Source organism: Mirounga angustirostris, unplaced genomic scaffold, assembly GCF_029215605.1.
Source record: "Mirounga angustirostris isolate CCGP_5_RB_7025 unplaced genomic scaffold, mMirAng1.0.hap1 SCAF_1, whole genome shotgun sequence".
Classification (NCBI taxonomy): domain Eukaryota; kingdom Metazoa; phylum Chordata; class Mammalia; order Carnivora; family Phocidae; genus Mirounga; species Mirounga angustirostris.
Genome location: NW_026991709.1, coordinates 184,025,607 through 184,047,589, shown reverse-complemented (window position 1 = coordinate 184,047,589; position 21,983 = coordinate 184,025,607). Strand labels below are relative to the sequence as shown.

At 37.4% G+C, this 21,983-nt stretch overlaps 1 long non-coding RNA gene across 2 annotated transcripts in view; it reads right to left on the bottom strand.

The window, feature by feature from the left end:
- The window catches only part of LOC135364716 (uncharacterized), a 179,677-nt gene that overhangs the window by 74,336 nt on the left and 83,358 nt on the right, over positions 1-21,983 (bottom strand). Inside the window, exon 1 of one of the 2 annotated variants that reach the window (XR_010412290.1) lies at positions 20,355-21,170. The exons of the other annotated variant lie outside the window; for it this stretch is intronic. This is a non-coding gene — a long non-coding RNA (uncharacterized LOC135364716). Of the gene's footprint in view, positions 1-20,354; positions 21,171-21,983 lie in introns of those variants that run through there. 2 annotated transcript variants of the gene reach the window in all.

Here is a 21,983-nt window from a genome sequence, read left to right as displayed (position 1 = left end):
ATTTTTGCTATTCTCATCTGAAACGGGTGATTGCCTTTGAAGGATGAAAGGATTGGGTGGTCAGAGAATAAGAGTGAGGGAAAGATTTTGAAAAAAGTTTTGTCTGGACACATTTCCTTCCAAATAAACTGAGCTCACTAAATAAATTAAATCCCACTAAAGCACGATTTTCCAAATCATCAACTAACCAACCATGGGTACAACTGAGGCAAAATGATTTTACTCCATAGTTGTAAATTGCGACTTGGCAAGCGAAAAACACAGCTTCTTTTAAAACAACCGATTAACACTTCCCTTGGAAATGTCTCAAATATCTTTCCTCTGAACAAAAGATTCTCCTTTAACCCAAGATTTCTTGGTGTCATCAGGTTCTTTGGTCTAAATTTGTTAGAAGTATAATCGTTCATTTGTATTTTCTCTTTCTTATTGCCCGTCACTCCAGCAGAACTGTTAATAGCATCATTATTAGAGTATATAGGTCTCATTTTGCAGTCCGTTCCTTTTCTGCTCATTTTCTGTTGAGACGGTGTGCTCCTTGTGAAGGGATCTACTTCTCTTTATTTTTGTCCTATCCCCACCCTTTTACCTAGCACACAGTAGGCAAACCATAAATGCCCTTTGAAATGGAACTGAATGGCTTAGGTACTTCCTGAGACAGGCCAATCTTGCCAATTATTGGGTAGCAATAAATTAGGAGAGTGGGAAACAGAAGTGAGTGGTATCATTTCATACGGGGTTAATTTGGACAGAGAGTAATGCATTTGGGAAATACACTTCCCACCAGTTGGAGATACTTGATTTTCTCTAGCTAGGTTGCCCAGTTAGAATCCTCCACGCTAATATTATTTGGTCACAGATATCCCCCCTTTATTTTCTTTAATGTCACATTCTGCTTTGAGTGTTTCATGCCACAAAACACATGGTTAGGGAGCCTGTGACGAATTGAAATTTCTCCAGACTCTGCCTCTTCAATTTGTTCCATCTCTTCATATTGTTTTCGTGGTCACACGTCTCTGGCATGAACTGAAGCATCCCCCAGTTACGAAACACAGCCCACAGGCTGCAGGGCAGGCATTTGCTTTAAGTCTAAACAAACAGAGATAGAACTTCTCTCTGGGCATTAGTCTTTACAATAATAGCAGCATGTTACTCTCAGGGTAATCTCAATCTAAACAACCAATATTTAAAAAGACATAAACCTTTTCCATGGGAGCCTGGAAAGTCTGCAGGAGACCTCACATGGCCCTTCCCGACTGCTTCAGTTCTCTCCTCCCCTCCGTTTTGGGTCACGATTGCTGTTCCCTTTCCGAGAGCTGGCTCAGAAGATCACTTGGATTTGATCCTGCTGGCCTGATGCAACATACTTGGCCAGCCAGGACTTCCTGGCTCTGCTGCTGATGCTCTACAGCAGGAGCAGGATTGGCAAATCAGATACCCTGCGCTTGGGCAATGTACAGGGTTCACTGCAATAGCCATAGATCGAGAACATGTTATGTATTATGTAATCTAGGTACATGTATATTTCTATCTATCTGCTATCCATCAATCATCTCCTACATATCACAAGTCCAGGGCCACCTTTCTGATTTTAGTTTTATTTGCAAGCTATGGAATGGTGTAGCGCACATGCCATATGATTATACCCAGCAGCCTGGCTGATATCATCCAGCCTTCACTGAGCACTTACTATATTCTAGGCACTGTGCCAAGCACTTTCCATAAATGATCCCAGGAATTTTCGTAACAACCTTATCCAGTTTCACTGTGTGTCTTTTACACATAGGAGAACTGAGTTTCCAAAATGACGTTGAGGAAGTTAGACTAAGATAACACATCAAGGAGAAAGTATAGTCTGCGGTGAGAATTTTTTTTTTTTTAAAGATTTTATTTATTTATTCATGAGAGACAGAGAGAGAGAGAGAGAGAGGGTCAGAGAGAGAAGCAGGCTCCCCGCTGAGCCAGGAGCCCGATGCGGGACTCGATCCCAGGACCCTGGGATCATGACCTGAGCCGAAGGCAGACGCTTGACCATCTGAGCCACCCAGGCGCCCCTGTGGTGAGAATTATTAGTAAATGTGCATAAGCTGTGGTCCTCCACGACAGGACATTTCCTCCTGGGGGTGTATATCAGAACCTCCTCTCTGTGGGGAGGATGATGAAGAGGAAGGGGAGGTTATAGAAGGATAGTTAATATTGTAGCTTAACAGCCCGAAATTGAGAAAACAACTTACACTTTTTGCAATACAACCATGGGAAAGTCAACCTTGGTCAATGTTGCCACGTGGTCAAGCATAGAAAATGGAGTCTATATTCTGGGTTTCTGGGACTCTTCATTGGGAGAAGAAGGGAGAGTTAAGCCCCATCCCCCAGCCAAGGTTGTGTTTCAGAAATTCTGGGGTTTGCTGTGGGATATTTAGGATTATCAAAAGGGGACATGGATTGTAAAAGGTTAAGAAGCTCCCATCTACACCAATCAAATGAAATGCACATTCACCAAATTTCCACTATTTTAAAGTTATATTGACCCAGGAAAAGCTAGTTGTATTTTTATTCTGGTTTCCATTTTATAGGTTCAAGTCTCTGAGTAATGACTCACTCTTTCATTTTCCCCTCTGTAAAGTTCTGGCTGGGTTAAGCTGGGCATTGCACAGAATGTACACGTTCTTCATGATCACTGTGAAAGTCAGACCTTCAAACTAGAGGATTTATAGTCCTAGAAGCAAAAGCAGTACTCCAAGGCCAAACAAAGATTAGAAAAGAGGTGTTTGGATTGAAAATAGCAATAAAATGCTTCTCTTGTCCTGTACATGGCTACCTAGGAATGTTTTTCCAAAATTCAAGATTAGAACAAGAAAATCATAGCTACCTAGAGTTGGGCCTTTGAGAACTATTTTTTTTTTAAGATTTTTATTTATTTATTTATTTATTTGAGACAGAGAGAATGAGAGAGAGAGAGCACATGAGAGGGGGGAGGATCAGAGGGAGAAGCAGGCTCCCCGCTGAGCAGGTAGCCCAATGCGGGACTTGATCCAGGGACTCCAGGATCATGACCTGAGCCGAAGGCAGTCGCTTAACCAGCTGAGCCACCCAGGCGCCCGAGAACTATTTTTGACAAGTGCTGCTTTTATAGGTAGAAAATCAAGGCTCAGGTGGGGCTTACCTGAGGATGGAGAGAGAGAGAGAGGCTAAGCGGGACTCAGAACCACCTCATCCTGACTTTTAGCCCATCACATCACACTGCCTGCTAACAGATCTGAGCCCCTTCCTTACACTAGTACTGACCAAGAGACTGAGTATCTCCCTTTTATGCTTGTTGTATTGTTTTTTTAATGGGTGTTATTTGGCAGGTGACTTTTAAACTATGGCCTGAAGTTTATAGGAGATGCTGGAATGCTTTGTCTGTTTTGGATGCCCTAGGTAGTCCGTCCTTTCTTTTGGGAAATGATAGTCTCCAACCATAGTACGCTGACCCCTGGCCTGGAGCGTGTCATGTGACCCATGCTAATGCAATCAGAGACCTTCCTGAGACTTGTTTAAACTTGAAGTCTTTTCCTGCTCTGATCAAAGAACAAGTAGTGTGGAGCACCTGGGCATCTCGGTTAATCGCCTGACTCTTGATTTTGGCTCAGGTCTTGATCTCAGGGTCATGGGGTTGAGCCCCGCATCAGGCTCTGTGCTCAGTACAGAGTCTGCTTGTCCCTCTCCCGCTGCTCCTCCCTTCACTCCATCTCTAAAATAAATAAATAAAATCTTAAATAATAATTAAAAAAAAAAGAACCAGTAGTATATGAGCAGTGGGGCTGCTAGTTAGCATGAACTCCACTTTGTGGAGAAGCACAGTGGCAAAAACGAGAATGCAGCCAACCCTCAGTCCTCGAGTGTCTAAGTTCAAATACTTGCTCTGCCCCTTCTTGCATGACCCTAGAGCACTTACATCACTTCTATGAGCCTGAGTTTCCACATCTAAAAATAATACCGGGGTGAAAATTCAGTTATATAATATATTAAAAATATGATTGAGAGTGCCCAGTATATCATAAATGCTGAATAACAACAACAAAAACAACAGAGGTGAATTAAGACTCTTGCTGTATTTATCTTTACATATTTTGAATACCTATCTTGCTGTCTTCTGCCTTATTTTGTTCCTGTCATTCTTGGCAAAGCTAATCCACAGCACTCAAAGTGGCTTACATAAAAGCTCAGCCTTGCTGCACATACTGGTTTTTTACAGTATGTAGTTGGGTAAACACAGTGAATAAAGTTTACTTTTGTTGGGGTACACTGGTGAGGGAGGCAGGGGATACCAGGGTCATGGTTAGCCATAGTCAGCCATTTCAGCTTTATAGAAAAAGTAAGGATGACAGAGGGTAGAGAATGCTATTTACCAGAATCTGGGTCTGTCTTCTATATTTTGAAGAGATTGTTGCTGGTGAATTTCTACTGGAGCTATATATATGGGTTCAGAAGTTCTTTTTGGTGGCACATTCAGACATTTTTTTCCCCAGCTACAGCTATGAAAGGCAATTTCTGGGCTGAAAATGTAAGTGTTGTTTTTCATTTAGTCAGTGATATTTATTGAGCACCTACTGCATGCCAGATACTCTCAAAGTAGCTGGAGACATAGCAGTGATTAAATAGAGACATATTCCTAACATTTTTTTAAGTCTCTCTCTTTTTTTTTTTACTGAGGTGTAATTCACATAACATAAAATCAATCATTGAAAAGTGAAAAATTCATAGGCGTTTAGTACATTTACAATGTTGTGCAAATTCTGTCAAGTTCCAAAACCTTTTTATCACCTGAAAGGAAAACATTCCTGTTAACAAGTTGCTCACCACCTTCCTAAACCCTGCCCTCTGATAACCACCAATCTGTGTTCTGTCTCTATGGATTTTTCTATATAAGTGGAATCATACAACATGTGACCTTTTGTGTCTGGCCTTTTTCACTCAGCATAAAGTTTTCAAGGTTGTCTAGGTTGTAGCATGTTGGAGATTTCCCTTTTATAAGGCTGAATAACATTCAACTGAATGTACATACCACATTTTGTTTATCCATCCATCCATTAATGGACATTTGGGCTTTTTCTACATTTTGACAATTGTGGATAGTGCTGCTATGGATATGGAGTTGTTTGAGTACTTGTTTTCAATTCTACATGGAGTTGTTTGAGTACTTGTTTTCAACTCTTCAGGGTATATACCTAGGAGTGGAGTTGTTGATCATATAATAATTCTACATTTAACTTTTTGAGGAAACGCCAGACTGTTTTTCAAATTGGCTGAACCACTTTAAATTCCCACCAATAATGGATAAGGGTTTCAATTCCTACACATTCTTGCCAACTCTTGTCATTTTCCATGTTTTCATTATAGCCATTATAGTCAGTGTGAAGTGGTGCCTCACTATGAATTTTGTTTGCATTTCTCTCATGACTAGTGATATGGAGCATCTTTTTGCATACCTTTTGGCCATTTCTTCTTTGGTTATATCTTCTTTGGGGAAATGTCTGTTCATATAATTTGCCTGTTTTAAAATTGGTTTGTTGGCCTTTTTGTTGTTGAGTTATAAAGGCTCTTTATATATTTTGGATACTATACCCTTATGAGATACATGATTTGCAAGTATTTTACTCTATTCTGTAAGTTGTTTTTTTTTCTTGGTAATTCCCTTTGACGTACAAAGATTTTTAATTTTAAGGAAGTCCAATTTATCTATTTTTTCTTTTGTTGCTGTGTCATATCTAAGAATTCATGTCCAAATCCAAGGTTATGAATATTTATCTCAATGTTTTCCTCTAAGAATTTTATGGTTTTAGCTGGTGTATTTAGGTCAATGATATGCAGTTTCAGTTAATGTTTGTACATGGTGTGAAGTAGGGATCCAACTTCACTCATTTGCATGTGAATATCCAAAATACCTACCATTTTGGAGAAAGAAAACCTAACATCATGAACAAAATAAAAAATAAATAGACACTATCAGAGCCAAGAAGAATCTAAGGAGACATGATGACTAAATGTAATATAGTATCCTTGATGAGAACCTGGAAGCGAAAATGAACCCTAGGTTAAAACGAAGGAACTCTGAATAAAGTATGAGTTTTAGTTAATAATAATACATCACTCTTGCTTCACTAATTGTGACAAATGTACCATACTAAAATAAGATGCTAATAATAGGGGAAACTGGGTGTGGTGTTTACAGAAATTCTCTGTTCTAGCTTCACATTTTTTTCTGTGCATCTAAAACTCTTCCAAAATAAAAGAGTTATTTTAAAAAAGTAAATTGATAACATCAAAAACAATTGCAATATCTAGGAATAAGCCTGATGAAAGATGTTCAACAAAACTACAGTGAAAAACACTACTGAGAGAGATATATCATGTTCATTGATTGGTAGGCTCAGTATTGCTAAGATGTCACTTCTATCAAATTTGTTTATGGATTCATTGGCGTCAAAATCCCAACAAATGTTTTTATAGAAATCGAAAGGACAATTCTAAATTTATACAGAAATGTAAATGATCTATAGTAGCCAAAACAATTTTGAAAAGGAACAAAGTTGGAAGAGTTACACTATCTGTTTTTCAAAACTTATTATAAAGCTCCAGTAATCACAATAATGTGGTATTGACAAAAGTATTGACATATAGAGCAGTGGAACAGAAGAGAGTCTAGAAACTGACACACACGACCTATGGCCAACTGAATTTTGGAAAGGTATGAAGTAATTAAATGGGAAAGAAAGGTTGTTTTAAATAAATGATGTAGGAACAACTGAACGTTCATATTAAAAATGAATATTGATGTCTACTCATGCCATAAATCAAAATTAATTCAAAATAGACTTTAGTTTTAAGTGTAAAAGCCAAACTATAATAATTCTAAAATAAAATACAGGAGAAAAATTTGCAACTTTGGGGTGGGCAAAGATCTCTTAGACTAAACATATATGAAGGAAAAGATAAATTGGACTTTATCAAAATTAAAACTTTTTGTTCATCAAAGGACACCTATAGGAAAACCAAAAGGCAAGGCACAGATTGGGGGATAATACTATCAATACCTGAATCTGACAATCTGACGGAGCTTTTGTATTCAAAATATTTAATTCAGAATATATAAAGTGTTCTTAAACTCAATAATTAAATGACAAACAATTCGATTAAAAATTGGCAAAAGACCTAAAAAGGCACTTTAGAAAAGGAGATATACAGTTAATACACACATGAAAAGACATTTAATATCATATTAGTCTTCGGGAGACTGCACATCAAAGTACAGTGAGATGCAACTTCACAGCAATAGGATAGCTAAAATTAAAGTGACTAATAATACCAAGTACTGGTGAGCATATGGAGTTGCAGAAGCTCTCATACATTGCAGAGAGTTGTGTAAAATGGTACAACTTTTTGGGAAAACGTTTTGCAGTTTTTTGTGAAGTTAAACAAATACCATATAATTCAGTAATTTCACTCTTAGGCATTTATCCAAGAGAAATGGAAATATATGCCCACAAAAAGACTCAGACATGAATGTCACAACAGCTTTATTCATAGTAGGCAATAACTGGAAACAACTCCAATGCCCAGCAAAACATGAATGGCTAAGCATACTGGGTATATTTATAAAATGTTATATAAAAAGGTTTAGTATAAAATATAAAAAGGTATATTTATAAAATGAAAATTTATAGAACAGAATACCGAGCAATAAAGGGGAATAAACTATGCATACTCATAACATGGATTAATCTCAAAAGCAACTGAGTGAAAGAAAACAAACACAAAAGAGAACATACTGCGTGATTTTTTTTTTCAAGTCCTAGAATAGGCAAAACTAAAGTATGGCAATAGATTTCAGATCAGCTTTTGCACTGGTATATGGCCCTAAGCGCTAATACTTTCTTGAATACCTTGCCCCCGGCACCTCAGTCACCTGACCCTACTACTGGCTCTGATAATCATTTATACTTGTCCTATGAAATAAGTCCATTGAGAAGTGGTTCGTGTCAGTGATGTGGTTTGAAGACCTCCTACTCTCCTCATCTAGTTTATTGTTCATTATCCTGAGTCACAATTTTGTAACAAATAACAGTGAACAAGTTTTGATTGGGATTTTATCTTGAAAAATATAACTCAAGGATGGAAAGTACATCATAGGGAATATAGTCAATAATATTGAAATAATGTGACAGATGGTAACTACACTTATGGTGGCGAGCATAGTGTAGTGTATAGAATTATCAAATTACTGTATCATACACCTGAAACTAATGTAATGTTTGCCCACAACACAGATTAGGTATATCTTTTGTAAACGAACAAAACTACAATATAACTTATGAAACAATCTTATTTTATGTTTAAGATATTTTAGGTCATACTTCCAACTATGATAGTCTTAGAACAATCAAAGAAGAATTAATGCTGTTACTTGTGTGCGCATGTGTGTGTGTGTGTAATTCCTTAAAAATTGAGCTATATTGGGCAGCTATGTGCAAAAGAATAAAACTGTGCCACTTTCTTACACCATTCACAAAAATAAACTCAAAATGGATCACAGACCTAAATGTAAGACCTGAAGCCATAAAATTCATAAAAGAGAACATAGGCAGTAAACCCTTGGACATCAGCCTTAGCAATATTTTTCTGCACTTGTCTCCTCAGGCAAGGGAAATAATAGCAAAAATAAACAGTTGGAACTATATCACACTAAAAAGCTTTTGCTGAGCAAAGGAAATCATCACCAAAATAAAAAGCCAAGTTACAGAGAAGATATTTGTAAATGATATATTTGATAAGAGGTTAATATCCAAGATATATAAAGAATTCACATAATTCAACATCAAAAATAATAGTAATAATAGTAATAATCTGATTTAAAAATGGGCAGATCTGAATAGACATTTTTCCGAAGAAGACATACAGATCGCAAACAGACACATGAAAAGATGTTCAACATCTGACAATAGTCAGAATGGCTAGTATGAAAAAGGCAAGAAATAAGAAGTGTTGATGAGGATGTGGAAAAAAGGGAACCCTTGTGGAATGTTGCTTGAAAGATAAATTGATGCAGGTGCTATGGAAAACAGTATGGAGGTTCCTCAGAAAGTTAAAAATAGAAATACCATATGATCCAGTAATTCTATTTCTGGGTATTAACCAAAAAAAAAAAAAAAAAAAAAAGAAGAAGAAGAAATGAAAACACTAATTCAAAAAGATATATGCAACCTTATGTTCATCACAGCATTATTTACAATACCCAAGAAATGGAAGCAATCCAGTATCTATCAATAGATAAATAGATAAAGAAGACATTTTATATATATATATATACACACATACATAAAATGGAATATTACTCAGCCATAAAAAGAATGAAATCTTGCCATTTATAACAACTTGGATGGACCTAGAAGGTATTATGCTAAGTAAAATAAGTCAGACAGAGAAAAAAATATACCATATAATTTTATTTATATTTGGAGTCTAAAAAAACAAATGAACAAGCAAAACAGAAACAGACTCATAAATACAGAGAACAAACTGGTGATTCCCAGGAGGATAAAGGGGATGAGGGCATAGGCAAAAAAAGCTGAAGGGGATTAAGAGGTACAAACTTCCAATTATATAATAAATAAGTAATGGGAATGAAAAATACAGCATCGGAAATATAGTTAATAATATTGTAATAACTTTCTATGGTGATAGATGGCAATTACACTTATTGTGGTGAGCATTTCATCATGTATAGAATTGTCCAATCACTATGCTGTGCACCTGAAACTAACAGTGTGTGTCAACTGTACTTCAAAAAAATTGAGCTATAAGACATTGTTAATTTTACTTTTGCATTGCACTCATAAAGATCAATTTGCAATGATATACATGGTCTTTATACATTTTTCTCAAGGATCACTCCCTAAGTTTTGATGTTAAAGTCATTTTCTTTTAAAGCATCTATAGTGTTACCTCACTTGCTTATGTTCTGTTCTTTTGTCACTAATTCTGCCATATCCCTATCTGTCATTGGGGGATGATTAAAGCAAGTATGCTCAGTTTATAAGATCCCACGTCTTTTGCAAGATTTGTAATTTTACTTTACCATTTGTTTTCATTGTTTTTGCACTGTATTTTGGGGATTTTAAAAACAGCTAACAACCTATGAGATACTGACTAACAAATACTATTGACACAACAAGAGGAGAGAAGCTAAAATGAAGTCAGAGGGTTGTTTGAGGGAAGACTAGCTTTTAAAGAGATTGGTTCTTTCAGGGACACAGATCATAAATACTAAGATAACAGGGACTTCCCATACTTGGAGCATAGGTCCCTGAAACAAGTTGTTCTGAAATTAAAGTGCTTTGTCTCAATAAATGGTCCTGGGATGAATTCCTACCCATATGGAAAAGTAAAATTGAATCCCTACTTCACTCCAAACACTAACATAAATAGCAGATAGGTTAAAGATAGAAATTAAAAGAAAAACTTTAATATGATTAGGAAAAAAATGCAGGAGAATATTTTTGTGACATTCAGATGGGGAAGGATTTCCTAAATAAGATAAAAGGCACAAAGCAAAAGAGAAAAGATTGATGAATATGTCCATATTAAAAAATACGAGTTAATCAAAATAAATAAAAAGAAAAATTAGAATTAGAAATAATTTAAAATTCATGTAATAACAAAAATAAAAATCTAGATGACATACAGAATTTCTATAGATCATTAAGAAGAAACTAATCATTAAATAGAAAAATTTGCATGAGTGAAAACACTAGTAACTCAGCTTCTGAAAGTGTTCAACAACTCATGTGAAATATAGAAAATGCAAATTAAAAGATACTATAAGATATTGCTACTTCTGACAATAGCATATTAGTTTATTTTAGACAGTCTCTCCTCTGATAGTAATTAGACAAGCTTGACAAAATTTCTTTCTTTTTTTTTTTTTAAAGACTTTATCCGTCTATGTGAGAGAAGAGCAAGAATGAGCATGAGCGGAGGGGAGAGACAGAGGCAGAGGGAGAAGCAGGCTCCCCACTGAGCAGGGAGCCTGATGCAGGGTTCATTTCCAGGGTCCCAGGACCATGACTTGAGCCAAAGGCAGATGCTTAACCGACTAAGCCACCCAGGCACCCCTTGACAAAATTTCTTTAAAACTTTCTTTGAAAGCATTAACAAGACCATACCGATACAGTAAGAACTTGTAATTCTAGGATTTGAGAGAGGGTAGAATCCCAAAAAGGTGGGCCTGTAACCTGAACTGCTTTTCTCCTTAGGGAATTTGCTACTATTAAAGGGACAAATGAGAACCTCAAGTTATTTCCAGTTTTCGGTATCAATGTTTAGCACTCAAACAAAAATAATGAGACATACAAAAAGACAAGAATTGACTAATAACTAATAGAAAATAACAAATAGTAGAAACAGACCCATAAGATATCCAGACATTTTTGCTATCAGACATGGATATTAAAGTAATCAAAATTATCATGTTAAAATATTAAATAATGAGGTGGAGAATTTTGGTGGAAAACTCAATATTATACAAAGGGATCAACTGGAAATTGGAGAATTTTAAAACACAGTAACTGAATTTAAGAACCCAAATCAATGGGCTTAATAGAAGATTAGATACTGAAGGTTAGAAGAGAGAATTAATAAAGGGGCAGATGGGCCAGAAGAAAATATCCAGAATGGAGAGGTATCATTTTCCAAGGTATTTTTGAGGCCAGCATAATCTTAATACCAAAAACTTACAAGGATATTATAGGAAAGTAAACCTAAAAGTCAATCTTTCCCATGAAAATAGATTTTTAAAAATATGATAAGTCACTTTTTAAAACCTATAGTGTCATATTTAAGCGAAATGTTGAATTTTTATCTTTGAGATTGGGAGTAAAATAATTTTGGCTATTATTGCCATTTCTATTTAATGATATATCAGTGATCCTATCTTTTATATGTTTTGGAGTATTTGTGTATATACTTTTTTCAAACAGAGAAAGTGGGCAAAAGTGTTAAATTGCTACTTGATAAAATATATGAAGCAACCTACAAACTTTTGCAAAAGTGCTCATCTTCACTCATCATCAGGTAGATGGACATTAAAAGCAGAGTATGATACACAGTCACCACAATGGTTGCTCTCATACACTGCTGTGTAAATGCAAACTGTAGAACAACCTTGGATATAATCATTTGGCAGAATCTACAAAATTGGGCAGATGCTATACGCATCTTAAGATCCAGTAATACTCAACACAAAAACATGCTTAAAAAAACATGCAAACATGTCATTAAACAAATAGTAGAAGTAACTTAAATGTTGAAATACAGAATTATAAATAAATTGGGTAGGTACATAGAGTAGAAAACTATACAACAACAAACAGTAATGAATTATTGCTACACATGGTGGAAATTAATCTCATAAACATAATATTAAGCAAAGGAATCCAGATACAAAAACATGTGTTATAGGATACCATTTCTAAGTAGCTTTGTTTGCAAAAGCAAAAATCTTAAGACAATCCAAATATCCACAAACAGGAAAATGTGAAGTATAATCACATATTAAAAGTCCACAAATAGTGAAAGTGAATGAACTAGCATTTCATGCACAAAAAGATTAAATGAAAAGAGCAAGGCTTAGAAGATAGTAAACTAGTATATTGTTTAGAGATTCACATACATATAGTAAAACTATGAGGGGGAAAAAGGGAATGATGAATACAAAATTCAAAACAGTACTTTCCTTTTATAAAATGTAAGCGCGGCAAGTCAGGGCTTTTTGTCGTTTTTTTATTAAATTTTATTTTTTTAAAGATTTTATTTATTTATTTGTCAGAGGGAGAGAGACAGGGAACAAGCAGGGGAAGTGGCAGGCAGAGGGAAAGGGAGAAGCAGACTCCCTGCTGAACAGGGAGCCTGACATGGGGCTTGATCCCAGGACCCTGGGATCACGACCCGAGCTGAAGACAGACGCTTAACCGACTGAGCCACCCAGGTGCCCGGTTTTTTTATTTTAATGTTTTTCAGTGACTAGAACAGTGCTTGACCCATAACAGTCATGCAAAAAAATATTTTTCAATAAATAAATCAATGAGGAGAGAGAGGAATGATATGCAGAGTTGCAATAGGACTGGAGAAGTTTTGTTACTCAGCCTGGATGATGGGTACATAGAGATGTGTGTCATGGTACTCCCCATCCTACATGTATGTGAATATGTAGTCTTCTGGATTATGAAATATACTATAAATACTTTAAAATTTAAAAATACACCACTGAATTTTCATATTGAGAAACATTGCCAAGTAAGGTATAAAACAGACTTCCTCACTGCGTCACGCAGGCCCAAATTATTCCTGGGGCTGCCTTGGCCCTCATGGGAAGTGGATATGGGAGTGCTAGGTATGCTAGGTATAGGGTGCGTGAGAAGCACAGGAAGAGCCTCAGACAGGTTGGTTGACTCCATATTTTAGGTAAAAAGAAGCACATTAAAAATTAACATTTTATATTATGCTTGTATATTAAAGTGGCCATGTTGATATGTCTTGCTTTGTGCCTGTGTGAGAGCTAAGGAATGAAAAAGAAAAAGAGATAGATAGGTCTGTTCGTGGGGGCGGGGAGATTTTTAAGTCATAGAGGGTTTTTTAAGAAAGAGGAGCATTTAATTTTACTTTCTTTCCTTTCTTTAGCTCCAAAGAGATTTTTTTTTTCAATATACGCAAAACTCTCTTTCAGATGAGTCAGTAAAAATTACCTATACCCAAAATATCAAGTCATCCCCAAAATACATTCTTAGAAAAGGAGGAAATGGCCCGTGTGACCATGTGAGGCAGCCTGCCAAAAACACCGTTTCCCCACAACCATGGGGATCAACTAGAGATCAATCCCATTCTTTAGTTTCCTTTACACTTTTTTCTTTTTTGGTCTTTCAAAAACAAGCCATCTGTTTAAACAACTCAGAGGGTAAATGTTCTTATTAATGTGCCTGTTTCCACAAAGCATTTCAGTTCATTCCAGCAAGTGCTGGCTGAGTGCCTAAGCCCTTATGGAAATGTAGAGAGTAGTAGTTTCTAGTTCCCAGAGAGCTCAAATACAGAGTAAAACCTCTGCCACAACCTGTTTTATCAGCTACGAAACTGGGTAATTTCATGTTACCCAGAAGTCTACTTTGATACTGTTGAACGTCATGTGTATGGTACATTATCAACCTTTATTCATTAGGATACCTTAAAGATATTATAAAGATAAGTTACCAACTTCTGCAACAAGCACACATAATCTACAAAGAATTAGTATCAAAATATGTTAAAATGCCTAGAAATCAATACAAATAACACAAACAATCCAACAGAAAAATGGGCAAAAACCAAGAATAAGCATTTTCAGAGAAAACACTTATGTACAATAGATGCATGAAGAAATGTTCAGTATTATTAATAATGAGGGAAATGCAATTCAAGATTACACAAGATAGCATTTTACTGGTATTTGAGTGACCAGAATGAAAAAGGTCGACAATACCAAGTACCGGAGAGGATTCGGGTCCATAGGATTTCATACATATGGGTAGGAGTGTAAATTGGTGCCATTTCATTGAATTCTAGTTTGGCCTTATCTCCTGGGGTTAAAGATTCACATACTCTGTGGCCCAGAAGTTCTACTCCCAGTGAAATGCTTGCAATGTCCAATAGGTGACACGCACTCTAATATTCAGAGCATGGCTGTGCACAATGGCAAAAGCGAGGAGACAACCCAAATGCCTGTCAGTGGGCGGATGGATGCTTAAACTGTGGCAGATTCATCAGAGGAACATAATAGAGCAGTCAAACTAAATGAACTGCAGCAACATACAGCAGTACAATAAACATGACTCTCATCAAAATGACATTAGGTGAAAAAAGTCCCCAGATATTGTGTTCGCATGGTATCCTTTTTCCAAAGTTAAAAACAACCAGTGTAAGAAAAATAAGTTTAGAAACACGGAACCAATTAAACTATTCAAATAGAAAGCAAGAGAACAGTGATGATAGCATGCAGGGTCAGGTGGAAGGATGTAGAACAGAATGAGTTTACCATTTGGGTAAATGTCAGCTACCGTGACTTTTGCTTTGCATAGTGAATTTGGAGATGCTTGTTATGATATAAAGGAGCAAAATAAATATAAGTGGGTCCACGCACGGACTCACGATGACTGTGTCATGGAACAAGGATCACAGTTAATCCACTTCTGTGCATCCAGTGTCCATAATAGAGAAAAAAAACCACCATTTGTTATAAAGAGAAGATCAACATTAAAAATGTGGAACAATATTTAAGTTTTAAAAAGAACATCTTTACACTGCTTCATATTGTCCTTTGTACCACCAGGGCTATACACAGTATGGAAACCACTGCCCTGATATACGACAGGGAACAAGAAACTGTTTCTGCTCTCAAGGAATTCATAGTTGGTGAAAAAGGTAAGTAAGGGGGTAATTATAGAATTAACTGAGAGGATAGTCATGAAGTACAAGAGCAGAGGGCAGAGGGCATGAAACTAGCCCGCACATGGGCGAAGTCACCCTAAAAGGATGTAAAATCTGACTTTGGACTTGAAAGGGCAGGATATTTCAGGCAGAGAAATCCCATGTGTGAGGGGCTGCAGGTAGGACAACTAAGTTGTTGAAAATTGTTCCATTTGACCAAAGCAGAGAAATGGGGGTGGGCAGGGGGAGGGTGGGGGGAAGGGGAGAGAAGTCCACGGGGGCCTCATCATGAGGGGCCTTGTAAGCTATATGACAAACTAGGGGCTTCATCTCCAGAACCACAGGAAGCCATCAAAGAGTTTAATCCAGGGAGTGAAGAGACTAGACTTTGTGCTTTATCAACAGCAGGACTGGAGGAAGACAGGTCAGTGAGATTAAGCTGAGGCTGAGGCCTCTGTCCAGGTGGGCCATGGACACGACTGGAAGGACTGGAAGGAATGACACTTGGGTTGGAGAGAAGTAGACAGATTAAGGAGTAGAAGTAGAACTCAAGGTTGGATTGCAGATAGGGACGGAATAAGAATTGTTTGGGCGAATCAAGAATCATTTCCCCTCTGGGGAGCTGGGAAGATGGTGGCCCCAGATGCTGAGACCTGAGAAGATAGGAGGAATCACATGAACATCTCGCCCAGTGCATTAGTTCACAGTGTCTCGCAAACCTTTTCAGATGAAACGGACTTTTCTCCAACAAAGTGTGGCTCTTGAGTTCTAGAAATTACAGGGATCCTCTTGTTTCCAAACACCTGGACGGATTTGTTAAAAGGCACTGTCTCAAGGTTCCATGGGAAGAATCTTTAAACGAAGGTTCCCCAAATCCATGACCTGACATTAAAAAAGCTGCTTCACTTTATTTTTAAGTGATTCTTGGATTAGTTACTTGCACGGCATGAGGTTTACGAGTATTGCTCAACATTTGTGCCACTGACCTCCAGTTTATAAAATGAGGTCAGAGTGCCTCTGAGATTATTTTTCCTTCTTTTTAAAAGCAGCACAATTACCTAAGCATTACTATACTGGGCAGCTTCAGGCACAACATACAACAATGACACATATTCTTTCCTTTCATACGGTGGGCCATAAACATGTGAAGGCAGCAGCATTAATTTCCTATAGAATGATTGCCAGGATGAAATTTTCTGATCAGTGGTAAAATAGGCATGCCGGGACCTATGGCTTGTAAGAGTCCTGTGATATGGCCAATTCTGTGGTCATTTTTATAGACAATTCCCCCAGAAACCTTTAAAGCAAGACAGCCATAGGAGTGATGCATTGCCAGGCTGCAAGAAATATTGGCCCATTACAAGCAGATCAGTCCCTGAAGGGTTACTGTTAATATTTGGCTTTGGGGAGAGGAGTCAATAAAAATCCATGTTCATGGTACTTTATATACCAAGTGCAGGCAGAGGGAAGGCTAAGGGAAGTAAAAATAGTGTACATAGCACATAATAAGGATCATTAACATCAGTTACCAGTTCTAACACTGCCAATGTGTGTGTTTATGTGGATGGTAATATAGCAAAGTAGTTAGCAGAATGGATGTTGGTGTCCAAGAGGTTGAAGTCAAATCCTGCCTTTGCCAAATAGAAAGCAATGGGACTGAAAAAAGTATTTAAACTCTAAATCTCAGTTTCCTTATTGATATAATGGGACAATGACAATATGCTGCTTCCTTGGCGAATTAACACATGCCAAGAATCTAGATCAGTACTTGATGTATCATAAGCATTCAACAAACAGAGAAATGTAAGTAAAGCAACATAAATGTATACTAATGATCCATAGCAAGCTAGCATCTGAGATTAGACCTAGGTGCCTAGAATAACTAAAATATTATAAAATACTTAAATTCGTGGGTAGTTGATTTTTTAGCATGGTCTGAAGGAAACATAGTATCATATTCCATTGACTCTAAGATGTGCATTTTTTAAATATTTAAATGAGGGGCATTGGCTGTGCCTGCACACACCTATCAAAGTTCCGAAAAAAGATGATAGCAGTTTGGAAGAAAAATCCAGATCCAATAATGGAGCATTCTTTTAAGAAATGCTACATCATCAATCCTCTCATTGACATGGAACATGACAATGTGGAAAACTACAAACGCTGATGACCTTCATCTACAAAACAATTCAGAAGAGCTAGACTAGAAAAATACCTCCTTCCATTTACTTGTTTTTGCTTTCTGTTCTATATATGTACAACAGTAATGTTAGGTAAATATGTATGTCTGACGGGGTCTGTTTATTACACAGAACACTTTTTTTTTTTAAATTTTTTTATTCTTATATTATCCCCATACATTACATCATTAGTTTTAGATGTAGTGTTCCATGATTCATTGTTTGTGCATAACGCCCAGTGCTCCATGCAGAATGTGCCCTCCTCAATACCCATCACCAGGCTAACCCATCCTCCCACCCCCCTCCCCTCTAGAACCCTCAGTTTGTTTTTCAGAGTCCATCGTCTCTCATGGTTCGTCTACCCCTCCGATTTCCCCTGCTTCATTCTTCCCCTCCTGCTACCTTCTTCTTCTTCTTTTTTTTTTTCTTAACATATATTGCATTATTTGTTTCAGAGGTACAGATCTGAGATTCAACAGTCTTGCACAATTCACAGCGCTTACCAGAGCACATACCCTCCCCAGTGTCTATCACCCAGCCACCCATCCCTCCCACCCCACCCCCCACTCCAGCAACCCTCAGTTTGTTTCCTGAGATTAAGAATTCCTCATATCAGTGAGGTCATATGATACAGATCTTTCTCTGTTTGACTTATTTCGCTCAACATAATACCCTCCAGTTCCATCCACGTCGTTGCAAATGGCAAGATCTCATTCCTTTTGATGGCTGCATAATATTCCATTGTATATATATACCACATCTTCTTTATCCATTCATCTGTCGATGGACATCTGGGCTCTTTCCACAGTTTGGCTATTGTGGACATTGCTGCTATAAACATCGGGGTGCACGTAGCCTTTTGGATCCCTACTTTTGTACCTTTGGGGTAAATACCCAGTAGTGCAATTGCTGGATCATATGGTAGCTCTATTTTCAACTTTTTGAGGAACCTCCATACTGTTTTCCAGAGTGGCTGCACCAGCTTGCATTCCCACCAACAGTGTAGGAGGGTTCCCCTTTCTCCGCATCCCCGCCAACATCTGTCATTTCCTGACTTGTTAATTTTAGCCATTCTGACTGGTGTGAGGTGGTGTCTCATTGAGGTTTTGATTTGGATTTCCCTGATGCCGAGCGATATTGAGCACAGAACACTTTCAAATCAATATAAAGTAAAATTTCTGGTATTAAAGCTCTGTGCCATAATGTCAACTGTCTTTGTTGTCCTGGCATACAGATAATGGAACACCTTACAACTGATGACAACTTAGCTTCACTGAAATACAGCAAACAAGAAAGTATAATGAGTCAAGAGAATTCAGAATTCAAGAGAATTCTGAGTTGATAAGGGCCAACCTATCTGGATTCAAATCTTAGCTCCTCTATTTCCAGTTATGTTATCTATAGACAAATGACCATCCTTTCTGAGCCTCTGTAAAATGACAGTTTTACCTAAACCATTAGGCCAATTCTATGGATTTAACAAAATAATATATACGAAGTGTTTAATACCATACCGTGTAAGTACTGCAAGAGTACGATAAATGATTGCTGTATTATTATGATAATTAATAATCTATCATTCTATTTAAGAAGTCAAACTACTTCTGGATATTTTTCACAGCACGTAACAGAAAGCCATGCATTATAGCTACTCTTCACCCACATAAAACAAAAATACACATTACATGTATTAACATAAGCTCTAAATTAAGCTCCTGTATTTTGGTTTAAGCGTAATCTAAAAACAAATGAATGTTCACCAGTTACATTTATAATGGTCTGATTTAAAATGTAATTTAAGTGCTCTACTCAAAAGGTTAGGTTGGGGTCAAGGGCACTGCAAAGACAGGTGGCCATCATCTAGCTGAAACTGATGAACAGGAGGAATACATGATTGCTGATCGAAGTCAGGCCATGTATACTAAGAATACATAGACTGAAAACATTTTCATCAACAGGGGTAGTTCAAATGCAAGTCTTCAACAACTGAGAGACTTAAAGGCAGATACACTGAGACTTGCAATCGAACTGCTACATATATGGACAATTAAGAAAAATGCTCTAGGGGGAGAGTAGTAGGTAGTCCTTCATTTAATAGTAAATGAGGAGATAGGGTGTTATAGAGGCAGATGCCTATCTGAAGATCCTCCCTGATTCTCAAACTTAAGATTCCTGTTAAAGAAAAAATAATTGTGGTTCTCTGGTGCTGACTTAAGTATTATAATGTTACTTAAATGTCTACATGTAAAACTAGATATAAGGAATTATAATGTCCAAGAGAATCAGGGAAAAAAAAAGCCAAACAAAGCCAAAACAATGAAAATTGACTGCATTTGTTAAATGTCGTTGAAGTTGTTTTGCTGAAACCCACTAACTGCTTGCAATTTGAGTAGGGTATTGATGGAACAAAGATCCCTTTGAGTTCAGCCTGCCAGAAACACCAAGCTGGTTGTGATGAGCCATTTACTTGTCACTGTTCTCTAGTTGAACTACTGCAAAACTTTATCCCTCACTTGACATGCATTTATTAAGTCTGTCTGTATTCTCTTCTCATGGCCTCTAAGAAATACATGGTTGCAATGCAATCATAAACTCAGCTGCAAGTAACCACAGCATAGTAGTTATCTACTACTTTGTAACGGACACCACAAAACTCAGTGACTTAAAACAGCAATAATCACCTACCTCTCCTGCTTTCTTTGGGCCAGGAACCCAGGAGTGGCTCAGCTGGATAGTTCTGGCTTGGGGCCTTCCATGAGGTCATAGTCAGCTGGTGGCTGAGGCTGGGGTCCTCTCAAAGTCTTCGTCACTCACCTGCCTGCTAGCGGGACTAGGAGGACTTGAATAGTTGGGGTTCTACTAGCAGTCTCTATAAAGTCTCTCCATTTGGTCGCTATAGCGTGGCAGTGTCACAAAAGCTGGATTTCTTCTATGATGACTCAGAGCTTCCCATATGCATGCCCCACGACAGAGAGCCAGGTGGAAGCCATATCACCTTTTCTAACCTAGCCTTGTAAGTCATGCAAGGTCGCTTTGTCTCACATCATTCACTAGAAGCAAGTCACTAAGTCCTGCCTGCATTTTAAGGGAAGGGAAATGAGACTCCACTTGCTGAAGGGAGGGGTGTTAGAGAATTTGAAATATATTTTAAAGCCTCCAGATAGTGAAATCATATGGCTCCATTCAGTTTTTAAATGTTCATCTGCATGAGTCAGCATATGCTTACATCTCTTTACTAATCTCATAGGGAATTCACAGAACCCCAAGGAACAGTAAGCCAACTCTCACTGGTCTGGAACAGTAAGCCAGCTCCCCAGTCTGAGGAAAATTCAGTTATGCATCAATTACAATAACATGGAATGGAAGTTTCTTTAAATCACAGTGTAGGAGAGAATGCACTTAAATAAACAGGAAGAGAAGATGAACTGGAAAGTGTTTTGTGAGTTGGTGAAGCTAAAGAACTTGATGTATTCATGGATGACTTTAGGTCTTTTTTTTTTTTACATTTTTTTTTTTATTATTATTATGTTATGTTAACCACCATACATTACATCAGGAAACTGAGGGTTGCTGGAGTGGTAGGGGGTGGGAGGAATGGGGTGGCTGGGTGACTTTAGGTCTTTTTAAGTGCCTTTCCCACATATTCAAATGATGGTTAAAGAGCCCACTCCGTAAATAGCTATGGTTTCATATCAACATTGTGCAATGTTCTTCCATCATTCAGTGAATATTTACTGTTAAACAACACACTCCTCTGCGTATGGGGAAATGTTAGTAAGAGTAATGCACACTCATCTCTCATGGGTATTAGGGTTTAGTGGGGAAGACAAGCTTTAAGAAAACAATTATAAATGCAATAAATGCTACAAACGGGAAATCATAAAGTGCTGTGGGAATGCTAACTTAGTCTGGAGGAGAGGGCTGGAATAGGGAATGACAAGTAAGCCAACATCCAGAGAATAAGGTAAAGGAGAGGTGGCTAAGGAATTTTCAGGCCTTTCCTATATTTGCTTTCAACCAGGGTGTATCTCTTGCTTCAGACATCATACAAGAAGGTTGTGGCTACTACTGAAATAGATTTCTGGTCCATAAAAGAATGTTCTTGATGAATATGCCTAACAATTCATAATTAAGGATTATTTGGTGATATGTAAATCCTGGTAAGGCATAACAGGAGAACAGATATTCAAATAGCTTAAGTCAGTTCTCTGTAAGCCATCATCCCATGAAGACCAGTCATTGTCTGATGGTTTTCACATGGGCTAGTAGTGCATGGTTGGCTGACTCATGCAGGGCATTCTGTACATCAGGGCT